Consider the following 23,623-nt stretch of genomic DNA (forward strand, 5'->3'; position numbering starts at 1 on the left):
GGAGAATGCAGTTACTTTTCTCCAAGGTGGAGAGCACAAGTGCTGCAGTGGATAATATTCCAAAGTGTTCATTTTTCCTCGGCTGATTATGAAGAAAGCCTGGATTCTTCAGTTTCTACTGTACTTGTATTTTCACCAAGAAGCATTTCATTCCATTCATGAAGAAAAACAAGCAAAGCTCTCAGCTCCCAAACTGGAACATTCTTGTCAAAGAATTTAACACATTAGACTGTCAAGATTCAGGAGACTTGATGTGAAAGAACACAACCAGGCAGTGATGACAAAAGGGTAGCTTGACAGCTTATTGACTGAGAATGGCTTTCACACCAGGAGGAAAAGAATAAACATATTTTTTTTGCATGCCAGATATGAAACATGCACTAATATAAGTAACCATGCAAATGGCTGACTCTATGGCAGACCTTACAGATAACTGCAGGGTAAAAAATAAGTTTTAAGCCACAAAATACCCTTTAAGCATTCGGCCATCATCTAAAGATCATGAGGCAGATGGAAAAGTTGGAGACCAAGGATAAAATTTTGAACACAGAGTCCAGAGAGTCAAGTCCCTCTGAAAAGGCTTGGAGCCCTACTGCTTCTTACTTCCCTAATGATGCAATGTGGCTTAACAAAACCAATTCTGTCTCCTCAGAAGCCTGGCTTCTCTTATGGCATGCTACCATGACATAATCAATTCTCTGTTCTGTTCTAAACTCAAAAAATAGTTTTGTGTAAGCCTATACAGTTTCCAGAAAGTTACACTAGGTCAAGCTCTACACAGCAGAAATGTCCCTATTCTGAAGTGCTCTGCTAAATTTTTATCCATCCTCTTCCTGGCTTCTTACTGTTCCTGCCTTTCTGTTATGAATTGCTGCTTTCTGATGTGTCAGACAAATTGAATATATGTCATGCAGAAAGGCAGATTGCTTTTATTTGCTCTCCTGTCCAGCTGTAACCAATCCCTCTGTCACTCTTCTAAATATTGTCCTTCCATTTTAAAGCTTGCTACAGCATTTGTGTTGCTCTTAGTGATGTGTGAAATTCTCTCACTCCCTTCTCCTTACCAGCCCCTGGCTACATGCATTCATGCAAAGTAAAACGTTAATATAAGGTACAGGATGGAGAGGAGTGTGATCAGGGTCCAAGAATGGCACCTCAAGCCTGTTAGTCCATGAGGAACTTAAATTACAAGATTTACAAGGGGTGCACTAGTTGATATGAGAAGCTGGATGCTGCCCACTGCTTAAAAAAAAAAACCCAAATTACTGTTTTTTCAAGGTGTTACCAAGGGATGCAGAGTCCATTTATAGAAGCACATAACATTTTGGTGGCCCATAACCCAGGCTAAAACTAAACTAAACTAGAAAGTGAATTAATACAAACCATTTTGCATCAAGACTCAAAGATCTACAATTAAAAAGAAGAGATTTTTTTTTCTCTATAGTTTGCCAATACTTTTTGGCAGTTATGAACAAAGAGCCACCCTTAAACAGAGTGTTTGGATAGCATCTTTAAGCAGGCTCTTTCATTCCTTTTTGGGAACCTGAACAACAGCAACCATGATAAAAGCAACTTCAAGTCATAATAAATACATTGTTCCCATTTAATTCATGTTTTCTCAACACAAGTGGTGTGTAAGAGGTCAGAGGAAAAGAAATTTATATACTAGGATGATCATGCTGTCAGGTAGCACATTAAAAACATTTTCTATGACTGTTCCACAATAATAAAAAATGCTTCCGTAAATACATAAGCAACAAAAGAAGGGCTAAGGAGAATCTCTGTCCTTTACTGGAAGTAGGGGGAAACATAGGGGCAAAGGATGAGGAAAAGGTTGAGGTACTTAGTGCCACCTTTGCCTCAAGCTTTAAGACCAGCTGTTCTTTGGGTACCAAATCCCCTGAGCTCAGAGGCAGGGATGGGAGTAGAATGAAGCCCCTGTAACCCAGGAGGATTGGGCAGTGACCTGCTACACCACTTACACACACAGGTCTGTGGGGCTGGATGGGATCCACCCAAGGGATCCACCGAGGGAGCTGGCAGAACTTCTCACTGAGCCATTTTCCATCATTTACCAGCTGACCAGGGAGCTCCCAGCTGAACGTACAGGTGGGCTGAGATAGGAATGGCATGTGCACCAACCAATAAAAATGAATACAATCTTTTTAGCTTCACCTAAGCTTAGCTGCACCATTTCAATTTGCAAACACCACCTTGAAAGTCTTATCAAAGACCCTTGTGTTTTCCTTATAACCAAACCTCTCTTTCTCTCTCTCATTCCCTCACCTCTAAATACAGTATAAAACCCTTAGAGGTTGGAACAATAGAGGAAAGTCACAGGTGAAAGAAATCTTCCTGATACACACTGTAATGCTACCATCCAGAGCACAGCAACCACAGCTTAACATGTGTTTTTGTTCAAGATTAACAAAACTCTAATGAATGTTTCTTTTCTTTATCAGCACTAAAAATATTCCAACATCCTCATGTCAGCAGTTACACATTTTCAAAACAGAGATCTATTAGGCTTGTTTATGATCAGCAAAAGTAATTTTGCAGTATTTTGCTTTCCAGATCCCCTCCCCCAAACAGCAACCACCAAGCACTGCTGATATCTTTAATTTTTTTAATAGTTTGTCCAAACAAACATGGAAATGAGTTGTCATTCAAATGTTCAATGAACTCAAGAGTTAGTTACAAAGGTCTTTCTTCATGAAGTAGTTTTTTTTTCTTTTCAGGTTAAACATATTCTTTTGTATTTAAATTGGATAGTAGTCATGGTTTGGTTTGGTTTTCAAAACATGCTTCTAATCCAACAACTAAATTAAAAAATAAATCCAGAACTGAGCTGTAGCTAAGTGTGAGCATATGTAAAACTGAGCACACTGAGACCATGCAGGGCTCTGTTGATCTTGGACACTCAAAGGAATTTTACTGAAAGTTCAATGATCTTCAGCAGTGACTCCCTCAACCTCTTAATTTTCTGTGTTACCTCAGGACACTTCATGTACAGCAAAATGAAAAAAAAAAACCAACCAGAAAAACCTGAGTCTCAACTCAACTTGTTCAATAGCTCCTGGATAATTTTTTCCATTTCTTCTCTTAAATTGACAAAATCTAGTGAACTGGGGAAAAGAGAGGGACTATATGGAAGGAACAGCTTTCTTCAGGGAGTATTCTAAGCTCATCTGCACTCTAATGTAGTCCTTTCTTGGGACAGAAAATCCATTCAGAATGTAAATCTATCAAATATGGGAGTATATAAAAGACAATGAGAGCACTGTGGGGTGAAAGAAAGGGAAAAAAGTAAGACAGTGAACGCTGCCAGCAGTCCCTATTTGCACCAGTGTCCTCACTAAGGAGCTGCCACTGAAGAGGAAAGTTAGGCACCATGGACTGCCCATCACCAATATATAACAACATCTGTGTGGCATCTACTTGGGGCCAAAATCAAACCTAAGATTTGATGGTGCAGGAAGGCTTTCCACTGCAGCACCATTCTCCACAGTCCTTCCTCTTTCAAAACCAAGTTTAAGCAGTATGAACAGAGGTGCTGTCAGCCAGCTAGACACGTTAACAAACGGTATGGTAATCACCTACATATTAAAGGGGGAAGTTGAAGCCAAGATTTTATAGTATGATTAATGGTTTCTGGATGTACAGTTCAAGGTACTGTGAAGAAATGCTGAGTTCAGCTTCTGGAGAAAAAAAAAAAATCAGGCTCCTCTAACATCCCTTAAGCTAAAACAGCTTTGGGTTCCCCAGCCACTGTTTTGGGATACTTGCCATGAGGGCCTTGAGAGAACTACCTTCTACCTTGGGAAATTAATTAAGCTGCAATACATCACATTTAAAAGCCTTTGTCCTCGCTTCAGGCTGCACTTCGATCTTTGCTCAGCCAGCCTCTGGGGTGGGGTGAATGTGCATTTAGAGATGGGAAAAATAAAAGGTCTTTCCTGAGTGCCTGGACAGGTGAGTGAGTTTCCATGAGGTAAGCAAGGGTGGGAGCCCATGGGCGTGCTGTGATGGCCCCAGTGCCTGCTCGTCCCCAGGGTCCACAGGGCACCCTGCTGCCAGCAGAGCACACAGACACTCACACACACACTCACACACACTCACACACACACACTCACATACACACTCACAAATACTGACACACACATTCACACACACAGAGTCACACACACTCACACACACACTCACATACACACTCACACATACTGACACACACACATTCACACACACACAGAGTCACACACACTCTCACACACTCACACATACTGACACACACACACACTCACACACTCTCACACACACACATACTGACACACACATACACTCACACACACATACTGACACACACACACACTCACACACTCTCACACACACACATACTGACACACACATACACTCACACACACATACTGACACACACACACACTCACACACTCTCACACACACACATACTGACACACACATACACTCACACACACATACTGACACACACACACACTCACACACTCTCACACACACACATACTGACACACACATACACTCACAAACACTCACACACGCTCACACATACTGACACACACACTCACACACACACACTCACACACACTCAAATACACACTCACACATACTGACACACACACACACACTCGCACACACTCACACACTCTCACACACATGGTGGGACCATCCCTGCTCACTCTGCAGCTCCAGCCTGCGCTGCCTCAGTGCCCAGGCAGCCACTGCCACAGCTCAGCAGGGACAGAAGGCTGGCTGTCCACCCCAGCCCCAGGCGGTGCTGTGGGGAGACACTTCACCCAAGAGGGGAGCGAGCACGTGGGGGAGAGCAGCGGGCTCATCTGGAGGGTGGGCTTGGCCTGCTGATGCTGTGTGACAGCAGGCAGACATGGGCAGTGTAGGTCAGCTGATTTGCTGGTGATGACTGTGAGGAATGGGGTCCAAAACCACCTGAGAGCATTTGGCTTTGGCTAGGTCACTGTATGCTTCTCACACAGTGATGATCCCTCAAACATAAGCACAACAGCTACAGCTTGGTATTCATAAAGGTCTATCTGCTCTCCATCTCTGCTTCCCAAACCTGAGACTGTCCTTTGCTGACCTTCAGAGCAGCTCTGCTCTCCAAGCATGCAGTATGGGTGGCCACCAGAGCCTTCTGGCTGACACCCAACAGAGCAGCTGCCCTGCAGCAACAATCCAGGGGTACCAAGGGCAGCACATGACCTCCACTACCTTTGCTGCCTTGATGGGCTGGGACTCTGAAAGAGCCGAGGAACACCTAGCATGTGCTTGTGGAAGGGGCAGAGATAAGACCAGGTCTGTTTTCGTCAAGGCTAAAGATAAATCAGCAGAAAGGATAAAGGACATCTGGACACTGCGATGAGTCTCTGTGCAAAGGCAGCTGAATCCCTGCTGAAAGGGGATTTCAGGGAGCTTATGACAGCAAGGAATAGTTGTCTCAGTCCACTGAGCTTCAAGTCTCCCCCTCTCCTGACATCTAATATACCCCTCAAAGTTGATCTCTGTGTGTGTAGGGGCCATATCAGATAACTACACTGTTTAGCTGCTCCTGGGGATATTTCTGCAACAAAAAGATTAAAACAGCAAGAAACTCAGATCACCTCTGTTCTGGCATTGCCTGAATACCAGAAGGCAGCTGGAGAAGATGCTTCCTTTGTCTTCATATTTAACTGCTTGTAGATCTTGGATGTGTTTATGGCTCAGCCTGAAACACCTGAAAATGTCTGTGTACTAGGCACACTGGACTCATTCAGCAGAGCCCAGTTTTATGAGTGAGATGAAGCTCAGCCTTCTCTCTACACTCACAGAAGACACACATTCAAGCTTAAAAAAAAAAAAAAGCAATCCTTCTTTTGATAACCAAAGACACGAATCAAATGGCACTGGCAGACTGTTCTCTTTTCTTGGTTCTACATAATTTTCCATGCAGAAAATATTTTATGTACCCACTGAATTCTTTCTTCCATGCTACTCTGTTAAACTTTTGATTAGAAGACAAAAAACATATTCTTGCAATAGCTGTTTCCATGTACAGGTGGGTCAAGAATCTTCTTCATAGCCACAATACCTACATAGTGCAACTATCCACCAAAGAGAAACATAAATTCCATGGAATTACTGCAGCAGCATTGAAGTGCATAAAATGCCAAACCATACAGAAAGTTAATAGATTTGTTTATGGACTAGACAAGGTTTAATTAAACCAGGCAGCTCTGAAGAACAGTAAATCCTCTCTCTTTTTGTTTTCCCCTCCCCCACACCCCTTTCTTTTCTAGAGTATCTTTCTCCTAGTGGCTTTCCTCTTCCTAATAATCCCATCACAAATGACAGATATGTTATCAGTCATCACTGGGATTTGACACATTCTTAATACCTGTCATGACAGCTCTGAAGTCTGCATGCTACTCCATTGTATTCCAAAGCATTTGCAGGAGGTAATGGACACATCAAATACAAGTCAATGGCTCTTCTTTATTGAACTGCTGAAGGATTGCAATATAGAAGGAGATGCTTTAAAAAAGCCTAATTGTGATTGTTCAAAATTACAGACATAGTAATTAAATATAAAACTGTATATAATGTGGCAGTGGATTGCTGTCCTCAAACAGAGTCTCTCCTGGTACCTTGGGTCTCTATTTTACTTTAATAGAGAACCTAATGCAGAAACGAGGTGCGAGTCATGGCTAGAACCAGAGTCAAGATCAAAGGTGGACACCTGAATTGACACAAGGACAGTGGGATTGTGAAGTGTGTCACTCACAGCAACTGCCAATACTGCCGAGGAGTAAATGTGAGTGCAGTAGAACATGAGTTTGAGAAGTGTTTCCCTGATGGGGACACAAGGAAAAGACAGCATCTTACCACTGAGCAATAAGGACAAGGAGCACTAACTAATAGGTTTTGTATGAGTCCATTGCTAATGCCTGTTGATTTCTGTGGACCTCTTAACACAGGTAGTTTTGTTTTCTTTTGTTCAAGCCCTCAAAAGAGCTGCAACAGATACAGCATCCCACAGAAAAAAATCAATACAGAGCTCTCCAAGCAGATAAATTTTATTTTGATCAAATTCTAGTATTATTTCAGGTGACTCTGCTCATCTGTGTGTAATATTTTTCAGGCACAAAAAAAAAATAAAAAATTACTGAAACATTTTTTCCAAGCCTTAAACTTGCAAAAGCTTTCTCTCAGTTGAGCCCAGCTGCTGCAAAGCATCATATAGCTGCAGTCTCTGCCAACAGCATATGAGCTGCATGACAGCAGTGTGCTCTGCCATTAGTAAATGCAATGGCTTGTTGTTCTCAATTCATTTACAATTTTGCACAAAAGCAGAAAAAACCCCACCCCCAACAAAAACAAAAACCCCACACAGATTAGAGACAAAGCAGTCCTGTGTAACTCAAGGCCCTTTCAGCAAGGCGATAAAGCCAAGGCAGAATTGTGAGCTGGAGTCAAAAGGAAGTGTCCCATTGACATAATGAGCTTTGGAGCAGGTCTGCAGGGAAGAAGACAGGCAAAACACATTCAGCCACCTAAGTGATTTCATGTCCTCTGGACAAAATTAGTTAACGAGTATGTTGTGGTTTAAGAATCTTGAGGCATTGTTTGCATGTACAAGAAATGGATGAGCAAACTGGGATTCCTTACGATGCAATTTTATTTAGGAGAGATGCAAGAGTAAGTTTTGCACCTATCAAGCACTTGGGAACAACGTGATGGTATTTAGAGGGGTGGGAATACTCTCAGGATGCAGCAAATCCTATTCCAGCGATCTAAAGCACTGCAATAACAGCACTGGTCGAGTGTAAGCTCATCTACCCAGCTGAAGCACTTTGAAAAAAGCTGAAAGGTGAAGTTTACTTTAGTAGGCTTCTCACCAGATCAGATACTGCCACTTCTTGAGTGGCCAGTGTGAAAACATAGCACAAATGAACATGGTATCACATTTTCTGATGATGATCTTATACGAGGGCCAATTACAGATCAAATTTGTACTGTGAGCTGAGCTTAGGTTGCATGGAGGCAAAATCGTGGCAGCACAGCCCCACTGAGAAGTCTCCCAGCAAATATTCCTGTCTGGCTTCGGTCCAAGGAGCATTACTGCTTCTCCTGCTGCCTACACTCCCCAGTTATTCCTTTCATACACTCTCTCAGCTGTAAGCAAATCAACATGCCAATCCCTTGGGACACATGGCTTAGCTTATACTTAAGACTTGCCATTCTGCTTTGTGCTTTGGACATTGATTTCCATTGTCTCAGCTATCACGCAACAAAAGGGCATTTAATTGCTGTCTCATTTCGTCTGGGGGAGAAGAGGAGAACAACTTTTTCCAGCCCTGATTGATGGCAGCCATTAGCACCTCCTAGCACAATACTGACTTACTAGAAGCATGATTTACATGTGAAGTTCAATGCCACACAAGTGAATCAGATTTGCAGCTATGCTTACTTGAACAACTTCAGAGACAAAATCTTCACATGAAATGAATTTGCAGAAATGCTTACACTGGCCACCTATTTAAAGAGAAAACTTCAAAGATTAAGGAGGTTTGTTGAGACCTCCTAGAAACAAAAGAAAGTTCAGCAGAGATCTCCCAGTTTTTGTTTCACTTGTCAAGTGCTCTACCATGTAGGTGCTTTAACGGTTGTAAAAGGAAAAAAAAACCCCAAACCCCAAAAACACCCAACCAACATGATTTATACTTATTTACATACATTTATCATTAGGAAACACCTCATATCCACTAGGCATCAAAATTCCCAATTGCATACTAAGAAAGGCAATGCTGAAGAATCCCATAAACTGTTTTCCCTTTTTCATGTGAGCATTTCTATTTTCTTTGTGATGGAAGAAAGAAGAAAATTAATATCCACATTTAATATCCTCCAAGTTCTGGAGAGCAATAAGCCACATGCCTTGGTGTTCAAGCCAAAGTGCTGATAGTGGATTTTTAGTACTTGTCTCATTTTATTAAAAAGCAAAAGGATGCAAATCTCCTTTTCAAAGAAACAACTAGATTAGTGAAGGCTTCTTGAAATAGCACCTTTAATCAGTCCTGTTATGTGAAACTTGCAGTAATGTCAGTAAAATTTGATGTAGTTTGATGCAGCTTATCAAAACATTTAATAATTGCAAAATATAAGATCAAGCACCTTTTGAACACCAGACTTTCCAGTCAGACATAGAAACGAGCTGAGGTACTAGATATTATCAGACACACGTTTTTACATTTTTTGGAAGATATACCACAGGAGAGGCAGATTGAGAAAAGCTGACTTTCAGCAAGGCAGTGATGTACAGCCAAACACGCAAGCACTCATGTTGTCTCATCTGTGGGAGCACTAACCCTGGCCAGGCAGAGGCTTTCTGCAACCATGCTAGCTATACCCACAAAAAACCACTTCTGACTACTTTCAGAACATATGCTCTGTTGTTCACATAATTGGTTTAAAATTCCACAGCAAAAATTACTCTGCAATTACTTGCTTTCAGTGAGTCCACTTCTTACATTCGCATCCCCCACAGGACCCACCTTTGTTCCTCGGTGATACTCATCCTGCCTGATGTGCATTTCTAAATAAGCTTAAATAGTGGCTATTTCCGTGTTATTTCATGCTTTCCCCTACTTTTTGAAAAATCATGATTTTAGGTACATAAATGAGTGTGTGGTGGCAGAATGCACATTTTTGGTTTAGAACAGCTGTTTTCACTTTTATTCATTCTGCAGCACATATGCATGGAAAACTGTATTTTGATTCTTCCTTTCCCCATTTGTTTTTGAGGGAAAATGAAACTTAACACACAGAAGCATCCAAAACAAACAAACAACACCACTCAAAAAAACCAAACCAAAACAAAAAACTACTAAAAAACCTAAACAAAACCCTTCCCAAACTAGCATGAGGTCAGATATTAAACACTAGAACACACTTGTTTCCTTAACTTGGCTCTTCCTAAATTTTGTTTTCCCCTCCCACTGTTTCCTTTCTCTTTGATGCTGGGCAGGAGACACGTGTTTCTCTTGCTGGAAAGGCTGAGTGTTATATTCCAAAAAGTTCAGTCTATGGAAGTCATTACTGGTAACTGAGAGGAAGGTGGCTCACAGGATCCCAGTCTCTCCTTCCCCTCCAGGCTTGTGCCAGACTGGAACTAGAACTCTCAGTGGCAGCACCTCCAGGAGAATCACAAGCACCAAGAAAGCTGCCAAAATGGATTTAAACCACTTTGCAGCTAAAGAACAGACTGAGAACCATGTTTGTGCAGCCCATTTATCAATCTTGCTTCAGATCTCTTTGGCCACTCGAGAATAAAGAAGAAGGTTTTACATGCTGGTTTCTGAGAAGCCAAGCCAACACACGCTAATCAATGTGAACAGGTCCTGCAAAAGAAGCTGATCAAATCTCTCCAATCATCCTCAGAGTCACAGTCAAACCCACACACCTTCGAGATTCAGGTCAGCCACACAGCTGCTCAGCATCCCCTGGGAGACTCAGAATGTGAGTGCAAAATTAGGGCAAGCACAGCAGTAGGCTGCAGCGTGTTGCTGGCAGAGGCACAAACCTGCTCCTCTACCCAGCACACCATCTATAAATAGGTTTATGAATACAGAACCTCTGCCAAGCTATTCTTGCTTTTTTTTCCCCTTTGCGAATTTTTAATGCCTCTTGCAAGACTGAGTCCTGGAAGTTTTATCTCCATTAGTAGTAATAAACACTTATTAAATGCTCCAGCAATGGCCGGAAGTCTTGATAAATAGCAACAAATTTGTCTAGGAAACTAGAATATGATTTTGCATTTAGAAAACTCCATTGTATTAAAAAAAAAAAGAAGAAAAAAATTAGCTTACCTGAAAACAGAAAATTCACATGAAAAATCTGTGCACACTCCACAATTTGGGAAACAAGAACCCACTTCTTCTGGCACTTCAAGAGGAGACAAGGCGGTGTCAGTGCTTGCTCTTGTTCAGCTGTGCTCCTGGGGGTAGCAGCTGAGCCCCAGAACTGAGCCCCTCACTCTTCGCACCTGGAACAAGAAGAGAGGCTCTCAGCTCCCTCGGCACAGGAGCAGCACGGCATTCCACAGCCCAGGCACAGCGAGGGATGCCAACACTGCCCCACTGCTGCACACTCAACACAGCCCCAGAGAAGGGGAAACTCAGCACAGCTGCCATTGGTGATAAGCATGGTTCTCTGCTCCTCTGGATCGCAGGTGCCCTCTCACATGCAAAGCTCTCTACAGAGCATCCTAACTCTCCCTCAGAGGGACCACTTTTCTAGATAACAGTAGCCCCACAACAAACCTGCTAAAGCCCAGACTACAACAAGAACACTTTATGGTAAGAATTTTGCCAGTTTTTGGGTGACCAAACCAACCAGGACTAATTTCTGACAGGGACATTAACCAAGGACTTAAAATACCTTGTACTTTCATCTGGTATCATTCTCTTGCAACTCTGTTTTTTCCCTTTCCTTCTCAACCCTTACATATTTCACCATCCATTTTCAAGGATGGATGACTAAATGAAGCCCTTTATTAAGGCTCAATTTCAAAAGCAATGTCACCTTCCAGTTTCCCTTTGCTTCAGAAATTAGCTTCTAGGGGCATTTTCTTGAAAAGCCTACATCTATACTTATTTAAATTTTCTGGGGAATTATTGAATGTAGAAAGTAAGGTTTAGCCTGATTAAATTTTTATTTCCATCTAAAAATAAAAGGAAATGCATAGTGAAGAACTCAGAAAGCTTGAGTCTCCCTATTTTTTTAAACTTCTGAAAGATGAAGACAAGGGAGACTTATTACAATAAATTTTTTTCTTTTCAAAATTCCCAAGAAACTTATGACCATATTCTTACGTTTGGAGCTATGTAGAGTTGACTGCTAAATACTTCATATCTTCTGAGCTAGCTGATCTTACTGGCCCTGACTTGAGCCATAGGACTGCACAACCTCTGGGGCTCCTTTCCAAACCCAGTTATCCTATTATTTTTTTCCAAAGGGAACGAAGACTAGTCTGTGCTTTTCAGAAACACAGCCAATCTTTTTTTTTCATGTTTGCCACCACTTTTACTGGATGCATCTTCTCCAGCAAGGAACCTTTCAACAGCCAAAATCTATACTCATTTTATATATGAAAACTCTAAGTTATTTCAATTCCAAATTATCAGAAGTACCTTGTCACACATACAGATAGGATTTAATGCATTTAGGTAAAACTAGCCTGGTAAGAAAACTAGGAATGAATCCCAAGTCCTCTACTAGGTAACACTAAAGAAGGAACTGGGGGTAAAAGGCTGTGGTGGATATTTCCTGTAGAAGAAACTCCAACTTTACAGGAATACATTTTCTAGCTGTGATTCTAAAGGCAGGACAGTATTTTTTAAACCAGCTCTCACGTCACATGACTGTCAGCCCTGTCTGCAGTGAAAGCAGTGGAATCCCTTGCACAGTCCACAGCTCTCCTTGCCAGCACCACCCTCCAGTCACAGCTCCCTGTGCCAAGGCCCAGGGTCACACACAAGCCCCATCTCCTGTGGATCATCACACAGCCACTTCCCAGCCCTCCAGCTGCCTCCATCGTGGCTGTGCGTCAAATCTTTTAGCTGGCCAACAGGTTTACTCCACAGTAAAAAGCTGACTTTTCAAAGAGTCTCTTGGAAGATAAACATTCTGAGGCTTTCTTTCCCCCCAAAATTCTTAAGCGTGTGTGTTTCTTTATTAATACTAAAAAATGTGCAATGCAGCAAGATCTTTTTCTGTTTCTCTGTGTACCTGCTCTCAGCAGAGAGGAATAGAGACATTATTTAATAGATAAGATATTCAGGGAATAAAGTACAGGAATGCCAGTCCTAAAATATCAAAAGGACAAGATATTAAAATAAAAAATAAAAATACTTTCTCCATCATTAAGGTGAAGGAATGCCATACAGGGTTGGAAATGTCTCCTCAAATCTAAGTGAGGCTTATTCCTGTTGCTCTGACACTTCTGTCATGGCTGTCTTCTCCCTTCCCCTTCTCCAAGGAGGAAATGCCTTCTATCTTAACCCCAACAACACACTAGCCATCAGACTCTGTCACTGCTCTGCTGCAAGGGAACACTGAGACAAGAAAGGGGTAATCCCTTCAGAAAGCCACTCACGTGGGTCTACCCAGCAAGTGGATCCATATTTTTTCTTCCCTCATTTTTCAAGAATCACAGATTCTTCTCTATTCTAATAAAATTATTTCAAATAAATTAACACCATGACCACTTTTAAAGTTGAGCCTTAGCCTCAAACAGATTCTAAAAGAGACTATTGTTAGATATGAAGAGCTTTTTCTTCAGCATGCCCATAGTCTGCTTCAAAGCTCATTGTTTAAATAGGAACAGTTGACATGCAAAGTCAAATTTAAGGATCCTGGGAATAGCTGTGCATGAGGGGCAGCTGGCAGGCAGGTCTACTGAAAGGATGCAGTTCTGCACATGAAGTCACAAGAGTAAGATTCCTAATTATATGCAGTAACCAAGGCATGGAAGAAAAACCAGTTCATCAGTTAGCATCCAGCAGCACAGTGAGGAAGCTTTGTTCTCATCTCTGGAAAGAGGACAGTCGATACTGCTCATATCAAAGCCTGGATCCACAGCCCTCCAGGCTTAATTAGAAAATCATGAAGAGTACAAAATGGCATTGGATACAAAAATGATCATTTTTCATGTAAATTTAGTGGAGTGAGCACTCTTACATTTACAATCCACACTCCCTTATCCACCCTTTTTTCCTCGTTAATGATACAGAGTTGGCTGCAGATGCAACAAAACCTGTCAGCAACTGCAGGGTGTCCTAAAGCAAGTCTTGCCTATTATTCCAGCTGTATAGATGAAGGTCGCTGACACTGCTAACACCTCTGACATTTTATAATCAATTGCCAACATTTACAGAGGAGAAAATACCACTAGCTTTGAACACACTCAGAAAGAAAGAAATTCTTCTCAATTAATTTTAAGCTTGCTCTCTCTGAGCCAAAACATGAAACATGAGGCAACCTAACAAGTCAAATATTAGTGAGATTGTTTTCTGGCAGCCAATGTCATATTCTGTTTGTATATAAACAATTGTAGTTTATCCATCTCTTCAAAACAACTGCAGTATGAATCATTATAAGGACAATGTCAGAGAAAACTGCCAATTATTTGTAGCTGAAGAACAATAATAATTTAAGTTTAAAAGCAACTATGAATATTAGACTATCAGCATTTGCTAACACCAAATACCTATCAGAGAAATCTAGTATTTTGTGGATTAGACTCTTGGAAGATGAAAGGGGATGACCTTTACCTATACCTTCACTGCTGGTAAAGAATGATGAAGCTCTTGCCATACACTGCACATTCACCTTGTGCCTGCTTCTCAGAACAGGAACAGAGATTGCTGCCTTTTAAACTAGCCTTACATTGATTTTTAGCCAGCTACAATATTCCACTGCTATAGCTAAGGATGGAGGGCTAAGGAAGAGATTTTAAAACAATACTTTGTAGAGGGTCCACAAGTCCTGTCTGATTTATAAACTGTCAATGTGCTTGATGAGTTCAGCAGCTGAGAAGCCCTGGATTTGACATTACTGCCCTTACTCAATAGTTCAAAGCAATCATTTTGAGTTAATACAGGGCCTCAGAGAACATGGGGATCTCTAACTTAAGACCTTCTAAAGACCTATATTTGGTCAAATCTCTTGCTCCTGACAGTCCTTCTTACCCTCCAGCTCCTAATTCAAGCAATCAGTCCACCCTTGCTTTTCACAGGAGCTTGTTGCTGTACGTTGTAATATTTGCATCAAATACAATTGCCAAAGGCACTCCAATTTTCACTAATAGTTATCATTAAGAGGAAAAAAAAAAGTATTTTTGTCCAAAAAGAGCCATTTCCTGATGTTCAGCATAGGCAGGGTAACGGTCACAGGCAGCATCTTGGCTCAGCAGGCAACAGTAGTAGGTGGTAAATGAGAGTGCTGGGGTGGAGACAGATCTTTTTCCAGGGGGGAGAGGGGGCAGTGTCTGCTAAAGGAGGCACCCTGATGGCAGTAGATTTATGCATCCACTCTTGTCAGTCTAGGAGGAGGGAATCATTATGCAGGGCCAGCTGCAGGGGTGTGCTCTGCTGTCGGGAAAAATTAGAAGTCTAGCAATGAACTATAAAGAAGAGAGAAATGACAGAGTGAATGAAAACTCCATGATAAACCCATTTAGGCTCTCTTCACCCTGGGATGAAATATGAAGCATAATCTCTTTGGCATATATGCTGGCAGTGACTCAAACAAATATGCCTAGGTACTCTCAGGCACACAGCCCAGAATGTGCAATGACAGTGTCCCCCCAAAGGACCGTAATGTGGGGCAAGAATCCTTTCTCAGCACGTTCAGCTAAGTCCTGGGGAAGGACCACGGCACAATCAGATGCTTTTGGAAGAAATCTCTGCTGCCGAATGCCTTCTTTGTGCAAATACCTTGGAAAGAAAGCTTTTCCATCTGAATATCTTGAGGGAGTGTGAGGGGTCCGGGTGAGCAGAGAGAACAGATGACTGGACTATAAAGAGTGAAAAGCACCCAAATGAAGGCCCTGGTATTTCACCCTTATTTTAGAAAATGATAAATTTCCAACTTCATGTGGCATTCCTTCCCCTAGGAGAGTTTCTGAGGTGGGAAGGTCTGCATAACTTCTTGCCCTGTTTAAGGCAGAAGTGTGGGTTTTTTTCTCCTTTGTTAATGCATTCAGAGATAAGAAATATTCCAAATATTTATTCATTGTGCTGCTTATAAAAAACCCGGTTTTTTGGTCATACTGGTATCGGAAAACAAGGGAATAGGGAAGGAGCAGACAAGGAAAGCAGTGCTCTTTAATACACTCCCAAAAGCCCCTGGTTACAATTCAAGCCCCAAGCCTAAGAGGGAAAGTGTTTGGTAGCTTTTCCTTCTGCCTGCCCTGACCACTGTTCAAACCTAGGGGCTGGTGAAACTCTTTCTGGAATGCTAATGCCTTGCTGAAAGCCAGAAGGTACAAAATGGGAGCTGTTTGGAGAATGCTTTCCTGGGGGAAAAAGGGAGGGAGGGATGTACTTCAGTACCTTATTTTAAGTTACACATAAGGACCCACAGCGTTATATTTTTACCAGGAACAGAAGAAATCTATTTTGCTCAGCATGCTATCATTGTAAATTCTGCTACTGTATGTCCTTCAGTGTAAGCCCTTGGAGATACAGTTTGATGAGAAAGGTTTGTTCAATTAAGTGTGTGAGAATCAGGGAAACAAAAACAAAAACCACAAGTAGTTCTACTGTAAAAGTCCTTCTTTCTACTACACAGCACATTCAGAAAATGGGTAGTTATTTAATTATCTGTAAAATACTTTGACTCCATCATCTATCAAGTGTAAAAAATATTTATGCTACCAGGTGTCAGATTAAGACACCACTGACCACATTGTAACTACTTGGTGTGTTTTATAAGCATTTATTACCTACACCATGGAGGTCTAACAGCTTAAAAAACTGCAAAAGCTCAAAAGTACATTAAAAAAAAACACTCCAAAACAATGTTGATACATTGTTTCATTAACACTGTGAAGGTGTAAATGGAGTACTGAAGTGAAGAATGGGGTCTTCTGATGAAGTAAATGGAAGACATCTACATGCATAAAGGCTCAAAGAACATAATTCTGAAGGCCACTGTTTGATCAAAGCTTTGTGAGAAAACACAGAAATAAACCACGAGCTGTTACAGTGAGCAACAGAAATAAAACTGGCAAATTCCAAACTATGAAACCATATAACTGTCAAAGTGCAAACAATACTTTTTACAGCTCCATGGTTATGTTTCACTTTTTTATCCTAAGGAAAGGAAGGACAGGCAAATGTATAATTTTAACATCAATTCAGGAAAAGCTTTAATAGTAAGATATCAAATATATTCTGGAAAAGGAAAAAGGAACACAGTTATTTATCTGACTTGAAAACAGCACAGTGTCAAGTTAATTTAAAATTCAATTTCAGTTTAAAGCATTACAAGGAAGAAAGAATCCTATGTATCATAGGCTGTAAATTGAAATCCTAGCAAGGTTTTTGTCTGCCAACTAGCTGTGTATCAGCTATAAAGCCAGATTGCAGGTGCTTCTTTTAGGAGATTGGGCTGCAAGGCTCATATTCCGAGAAGTTTGTCATTTACTATTCCCAAAGGCATTTTATTAAAATTTTTTTATAGTCAGTTAGTTAATGGAAAGCTGGCAGTACAATAACCCAGAGGTAATTTCAGCAAGGTGCAGTACGTGATGCAAAAGCACAGAGGGTCCTACCCTGTGGAAGTCACCAAGAAGGTGCACATTCATATAAACACATCTTTTATAAAAGCAAACATGCAAAAGCAGTTTGTCTGCAAAAACAGCTTTTAAGGTGACAGGAATTTAATAAAAAAATATAGAAATCATGGAGGTTTTTTTTCCCCTTTCCAGAAACTATGCCTGCACAAAGATGTTTCATTTAAAATCTACACAAAACCTTGAACACAATGGTTTGAGGGGAGAGGCAAGATAATCCTCCCAGTTTTCTGAGCTGAGGGATAAACATATTTGATAGAAAGGACATTTAATTCACCCCTGAACTCCAAACTGAATGAAAGCCTACTCAAATTTGGTACATATCATAAAAATAGTGACTCAAGGACAACCACTAGACTTCCAGCTTCAGAAGGTTCCTGCAAAGTGCCCCGACCAGTCTGATCAGAAAGGCAAATTCTGCTCAGAAAGGCAGATTCTGCTCCTCAGCCACTAACAACCCAGCTGGCCAGCAGACAGGAGCAGGGCTGGAAGGGCATAGAAAACCTGCACCAACAAAGAAAATAAATGTATATCCCTGACCTCCACTCCTCCAAAAGAAAGGCAAAGAAAAGCTGCCATTTACAGCAGCTGGGCTACTTTTATTTAGTCACACAGGCCTTGAACCTCCTTGTACAAACACTGTGAAACCTCAAAACCTTGCTGAGGGAGCAGATGAGCACCTTGGAAAGCTTTAGTTTTGTCAAAGTGGAATTTAAGGTGTGTGCAAATTGGTACTCAGGAAAGGGTAATATTTGAGGACATGAATTTATCTCCACTGACATATCCACAGCTGGGAATCAGTATGAACAGCTTCCTCATGCTGATACATTCCACTTCTTTTTCAAATGGAAAGATGTGGAAAACATTATTAGAGGTGATAGAAAGTTGTTTTCATACTACAGTAATGGCTTTTATCCTATCTTTGAAAATTACATAATTTTGTGTAAATTTATCATATATACCCATTATATAGAGCTACATTTTTCATAAAACAATAATTTCTAAAAATGCTGGAAGATTTACAAACACTAAGGAGGGAGGAATTTGATACAGGTTGAGATGGAAAAAAAAACCTTCTGCCCTTAAATGTTTTTTTTTAAATACATCTGGGCCTCTTCCTGCTCCCACAGCAATACATAAGTCTGTGGTTATGCCCCTCCCCAATCCCCTCCAATTCCCCACTTAAACCCTCACCATTTAAATGGCTTATTCACCTTTTTGCCTTACCATGCATTTTTGGACTTACGGCTCTAAAGTAAATTTCGAAAAACTTTTGCTGGGACTTAATAATATGGAAACTACCACCACTGCACCACTATTTGTACACATGGAATTACAAAAATATACCATTTACTCTAATGTACTGCTCTTTCCCTGCTTCCTATTCTAGCAGAAAACAGAAACAGGTTTTGCAGCAATAAAGAATTGACTTAGGACATCTTCACTGTGCAGTGCCCGAGTGAAAAAGGTTTAGATCTCAATTATGCAGTGTCCCTTGCAGAGTGGCCAAAACAAGCCTCAGTTTGCTTAAATTTCTGTGAAGACTAAGAATCACTGTTTAAAAAAAAATAAAAATAAACCCACCAATATAATCCAAATTTAATAGCATGCTTCATCTTTTACTAGGAAAACCAGGCCACAGCGCAGGGATGTTGCACACAAGAGGACACAATAGTTGCTTTCTTTCCAAGCTGTCACTGACACAGCATGTGACTCTATTCTAATGCTACATTTTAGTAAAACATTTTTTGGTTGCCAGGTGTTGCACAACCCTAAGAAGGAGGACTGGAAGCTGGAAATGCCAGCTGCTCCAAGATAACTTGCCTTGGACCAAAGCAGCCTGAGACTGGAATGTTCCTCACATGATGGAGAGAGCCTTCTGTGCAGGCTTGAGGCTCCAGATTTTTACCAGTTTGATGGAGTTTGGGAATTCAAGTTTTACCAGACTGTGTAGCGCTGTCTGATACCATTTGATTGTGATATGGGAAAAACCAACTAGCAAAGGTGATCAGAGATGATCGTACACAGACACGACCACAGGGTTTTCATAGGAAGGCTCACAATGTACCACGGAGTGGGTAAAAGGATTAAATCCTGCATCAAACTCCATCCCACTGCACATGTAAGAACAAACTGTGGTGCAGCAGAAGACTAAAAGCAGCCTAAGACTTTATATTTAATTGTCAATCATTTCATCTCGAAAAATTAAAAAGAGATTGTTTTAAAATAATTTTAAATGTTTCAATTCTTCCCCTTACATTTGGTTTGCACACCAAAGTGATAAAAAAAGCTTAAAATATTCCAGTATTATGCAAAAGAAGTTTAAAGTATTGGTAGCACTTCAGAAAAAAAAATCAGATAACCAAATATATAATCAAATTCTTTGAAGGCACTTTCTGTTCCTCTAAGACTTTTATACTAATTGGTGAGACCCTCATTTAATCTCTTATCATTACTGATCATTTCTAAATGACTGAGATTTAGGATACACTATTTTAATACTGATGGTGTGCCTAATGAGATCAGATTTTTAATAAGATTCTAGGCATTTATATTAGAGAAAGGCTTTGACAAAAAAAATAGGAAGGTAGCTGTATATCATTAAGAGTGAGCCTGTTCAGATCATTATAATTACATTTGCTATTCTTTTTTATACTCCATTACATGGTATAGGTGAAAATCACAAAAATATATAAATCCTTGACACAAACACAAAATGCCTGCAGGTCCATTTATATCTCATCCTCAGTATATACACAAAACTTTCAGTCAAGAGATGTTATGGAGGATAAACACATGCTACTTGTGATTAACTTAACCAGATCAAATTTGGCCAGCAAAAATGTTAGCTACTTCCTAACTTGTTTATTGACCACTGTCAGAAAAATAATTCAACATCCCTGTCAGTACTGATATTCTAATTTTAGTATGATCATTTTTTATTCCGTATCTTGCCTGTGAAATACATAATTATTAAAAATAATTATCATAATTTTATATATACATATATACATATACATCCACACGCACACACATATATATATATATATAGGTGTCAATAACTACTACTAAAATTCTGCTGCTTCATTTTTGTGCAGAAGTATATCTAGAGCTACTGCAGGTTGCCAATAAGACTGCAGTGTGTCCATATGTTAGGTTATACACAGCCTAAGCAAATGCTGAGGCACATCATCTTTCAGTAGTATAGCAATTTCAGGCTTGAGCTGATTTTCCTACAGAAATACAACCAATTAGTATTCAGTTTTGAGCCATACCAGAAACACTCCTTCAATAGATTCAAGTGCCTTGATCATTTGCAGCAGCTCTTTTGAAATGGCTAACCTGAAAAAATTAAACAGACAAGTATGCTTTATTTCTGTTCATTCCTGAGTTTATTGCAGCTCCTGTTTCTGTGCACTTCTCTCCTTCACTGGGGTCCAGTCCAAGCTATCCAGTCCTCCCAGGACAGAGAGGAATCCTTGACCCACATTTGGAGGATAAACTCGTGGTGGGCTTCTGGGCTTTAGTGCAGGCAGCACGAGATCACCTGCACTGCTGCTCTTTCCAGGCTGATGACACTGAGGTCTCTGTATAAAGTACTGATTATTCAGAAAGACAACAATGTGAAGAGAGGCCTGGCCATATCAGGGTAAAACAGATCTGCTTAGCTCACAAGGAGTCATGTGCCTCCTGAAAGAAAGCCCTGGAAGAGCTTCCCTGGCTGCTCAGCTGAGCCTTGAGACTGTGTCTGGGAGATGTCATTTGCTGCAGTTTTAAGTCCTTTTACCACTGTCTACATAAAGGTAGGGAATATCTATAGTTCCTCTACAGGAAAAACTCTTTAGAACCTACAGCGGTATTTTACCACTTCGCCTATTCAGGCTAGAGCACAAAGCCCAAGAGAGCAGAGAGAAAGAGATGCACATGCAGTCAGTCAACACCACAATCCCTGACGATGCAGTGTATCTCCAAAGCACCTGCTGTTGTCCATACTGACTTCCCTGCTGAGGGAACGCCTATTCTACACCTATAACCCAATTGTTCCTGCAGAGACAATTCAAAGGTAAATGTAGACAGAGTTCTGTATGCTCCCAGCAGTCTTCCAAGAATTGTCCACAGATTTAGTCAATTGAGTACCTACTCAGTTTGCTATCTCCATCTTAAACTGCTTATAAATAAGACATGAAGGATAAGAAGTTTTGATCCAACCACAAAACATAATTTGTGCCGAAAGCTTGTGTTAGTGCTAGTTACCATTAAATCTCACAACTACACTGCAAGTCAGCCTGAAGAGAACATGTCCTTCTATTGCTAGGTATTAGTCAGTTCACAAACATGGTGTGCATAGAAATAAGAAATTTAAGGTCAGGATCAGTGCCAGGATACAAACATGTTATGCCTTCACATTGTTATTCCAGTTCAAACACTCTCACCTACTCTAGTTCTGAATTGTATTAGCTTCACTTACAGTAAATACAACTGTAATGAATTAGTATTCATTAAATAGACTACAAATAGAATAGACTACAAATAAATAAAGATGAGATTTTTTTTGTCTTTGATGGGGAACTATTACAAGAGACTTACATGCAGACAGAATGGCCATTTCCTAATACAGAATCCATCACTGTCACTTAACATATGACTCTCTTGTAATGTTGTGTTATGAGACAGAAAGTCAAATAATCTCTTTTGCTTTGATGAAAGCATGAGGAAGTTGACTCAGATAAAAGCAGAGAGTAATCTGTTTAAACAGCTTGGGTCCAAAGTTGAAAATTAAATAAAATCAATAACAAATACAGGCCTGCTCTATTTGGAATATGGAGAATCTGCCTTGAGCATTAAATAAAAGAAAAAAAAAAGGATTAAATGCTACTACAAAAATATTTCAGGCCAGAATATTCTATATATGAGGTTTGTGAAGACCCTCCTTTGTTTGAATTTACATGAGTTTATTCATGTATAAATTGATATAACACACACTATTTGCTAGTAATTATGTAGTTTAAGAAGGTTTTGGCTAATCTAGAAGTAATGAAGAACATCAGGGTAAATTGATACTTATTAGAAAAGCAAAGAAAAAAAACCTGAAAGGCCTCAATATGTTCTGATTATTTAGACTCCAATCTTAGGTAATACATTTCTGGCACATACCTATTCAGGTCAGGTTTTTATCTGAGCTAGTGATGTGTTCAGAGGGAGCACAAAAATGCCTGAATCTTGGGTCACAAAACAATTTTTAAGGAACCAGCCATTCAAATCTTCAGGGAGAGGTATACAACAAGTCATCTCTGCCTTTTTAGATAAAAAGCAAAAATATGCAGGTTACGTTTACAAAGTAGAAAAGATAATTCCTTCCCACTCCATCCATAGAAGATATGGCATGAGTACTTACACAGTGGTATTAGTAAGAATACTTACACAGAAGACAACAGCAATGTTGACAAAACAGCTTAAAATTGGATTTGAATTTGGTTTACTACAACACAGCCTTCCTACACCTTAATAGCCAAAGGTGTGAAGAGTTGCAAAGAGAGTAAATGTGCTGACTTTAGTTGATAAATTCAAGTATTCATGAAAGAAATCAGAACCTAAAATCATCACTGCAGGCTTCTGAGAAAAGATATTAAATGTGCATGAACCTTTTCTACACAGACAACCTGCAAAAACCTCCCCATTAACCTGTCTGAGATCTTCTGAAGTAAAAGCAAACTCAAAACCCCCAAAGCACCTTTCAATTTTCAAAATTATTTTTCCATGATAGTCAGAGAGAAAGACCAGTAACAGTTCATGCTACCTTAGTGAAAGCAGGGAAGTGTTATAACATCCAAAGTGTGCCTGTGAACATAGCTTATTAAATTCTCTTAAAATGAAGAATTACTGTAATCAAAACAAGAAGAAGCATGTAGCACAAATCATCAAATTTATAACTGACTTCCTTTTACCATCTGAGAGAAAATAACTTTTCAGATTTTTGCTCTTCTTCTCAGCAGCCCAAAATAATGCTCCTCAAGGAATTGGACAAGTGAAAAGGCCAAATTTTTCCATAAGAAAGATGGGGAATAACATATTAAGCTGGCCAAAATAAATAGTTTCAGATTCTGATTCATCAAGTAGAGTACTGTGAATGGTATTTTATCATTATGTAGCAAAAAAACCCCTCAACCCAAAATCACATTCCTTGAACAATGTTTGTTCTTCCTAAATATTTAGAGAGGCACATGTTGATCTGCAGTC

The 23,623-nt window shown here is 40.2% G+C and overlaps 1 protein-coding gene across 7 annotated transcripts in view; it reads right to left on the reverse strand.

Annotated features, from left to right (window-relative positions):
* The window catches only part of PLXNB2 (plexin B2), a 253,069-nt gene that overhangs the window by 159,723 nt on the left and 69,723 nt on the right, over positions 1-23,623 (reverse strand). For all 7 annotated transcript variants that reach the window (XM_039726868.1, XM_039726862.1, XM_039726864.1 and 4 more), the window contains one exon: positions 10,896-11,071. The gene's annotated coding sequence lies outside the window, so the exon portion shown is untranslated. The remainder of the gene's footprint in view (positions 1-10,895; positions 11,072-23,623) is intronic.

This window comes from Passer montanus, unplaced genomic scaffold, assembly GCF_014805655.1.
Source record: "Passer montanus isolate IOZ18808 unplaced genomic scaffold, ASM1480565v1 scaffold6, whole genome shotgun sequence".
Taxonomy (NCBI): Eukaryota; Metazoa; Chordata; class Aves; order Passeriformes; family Passeridae; genus Passer; species Passer montanus.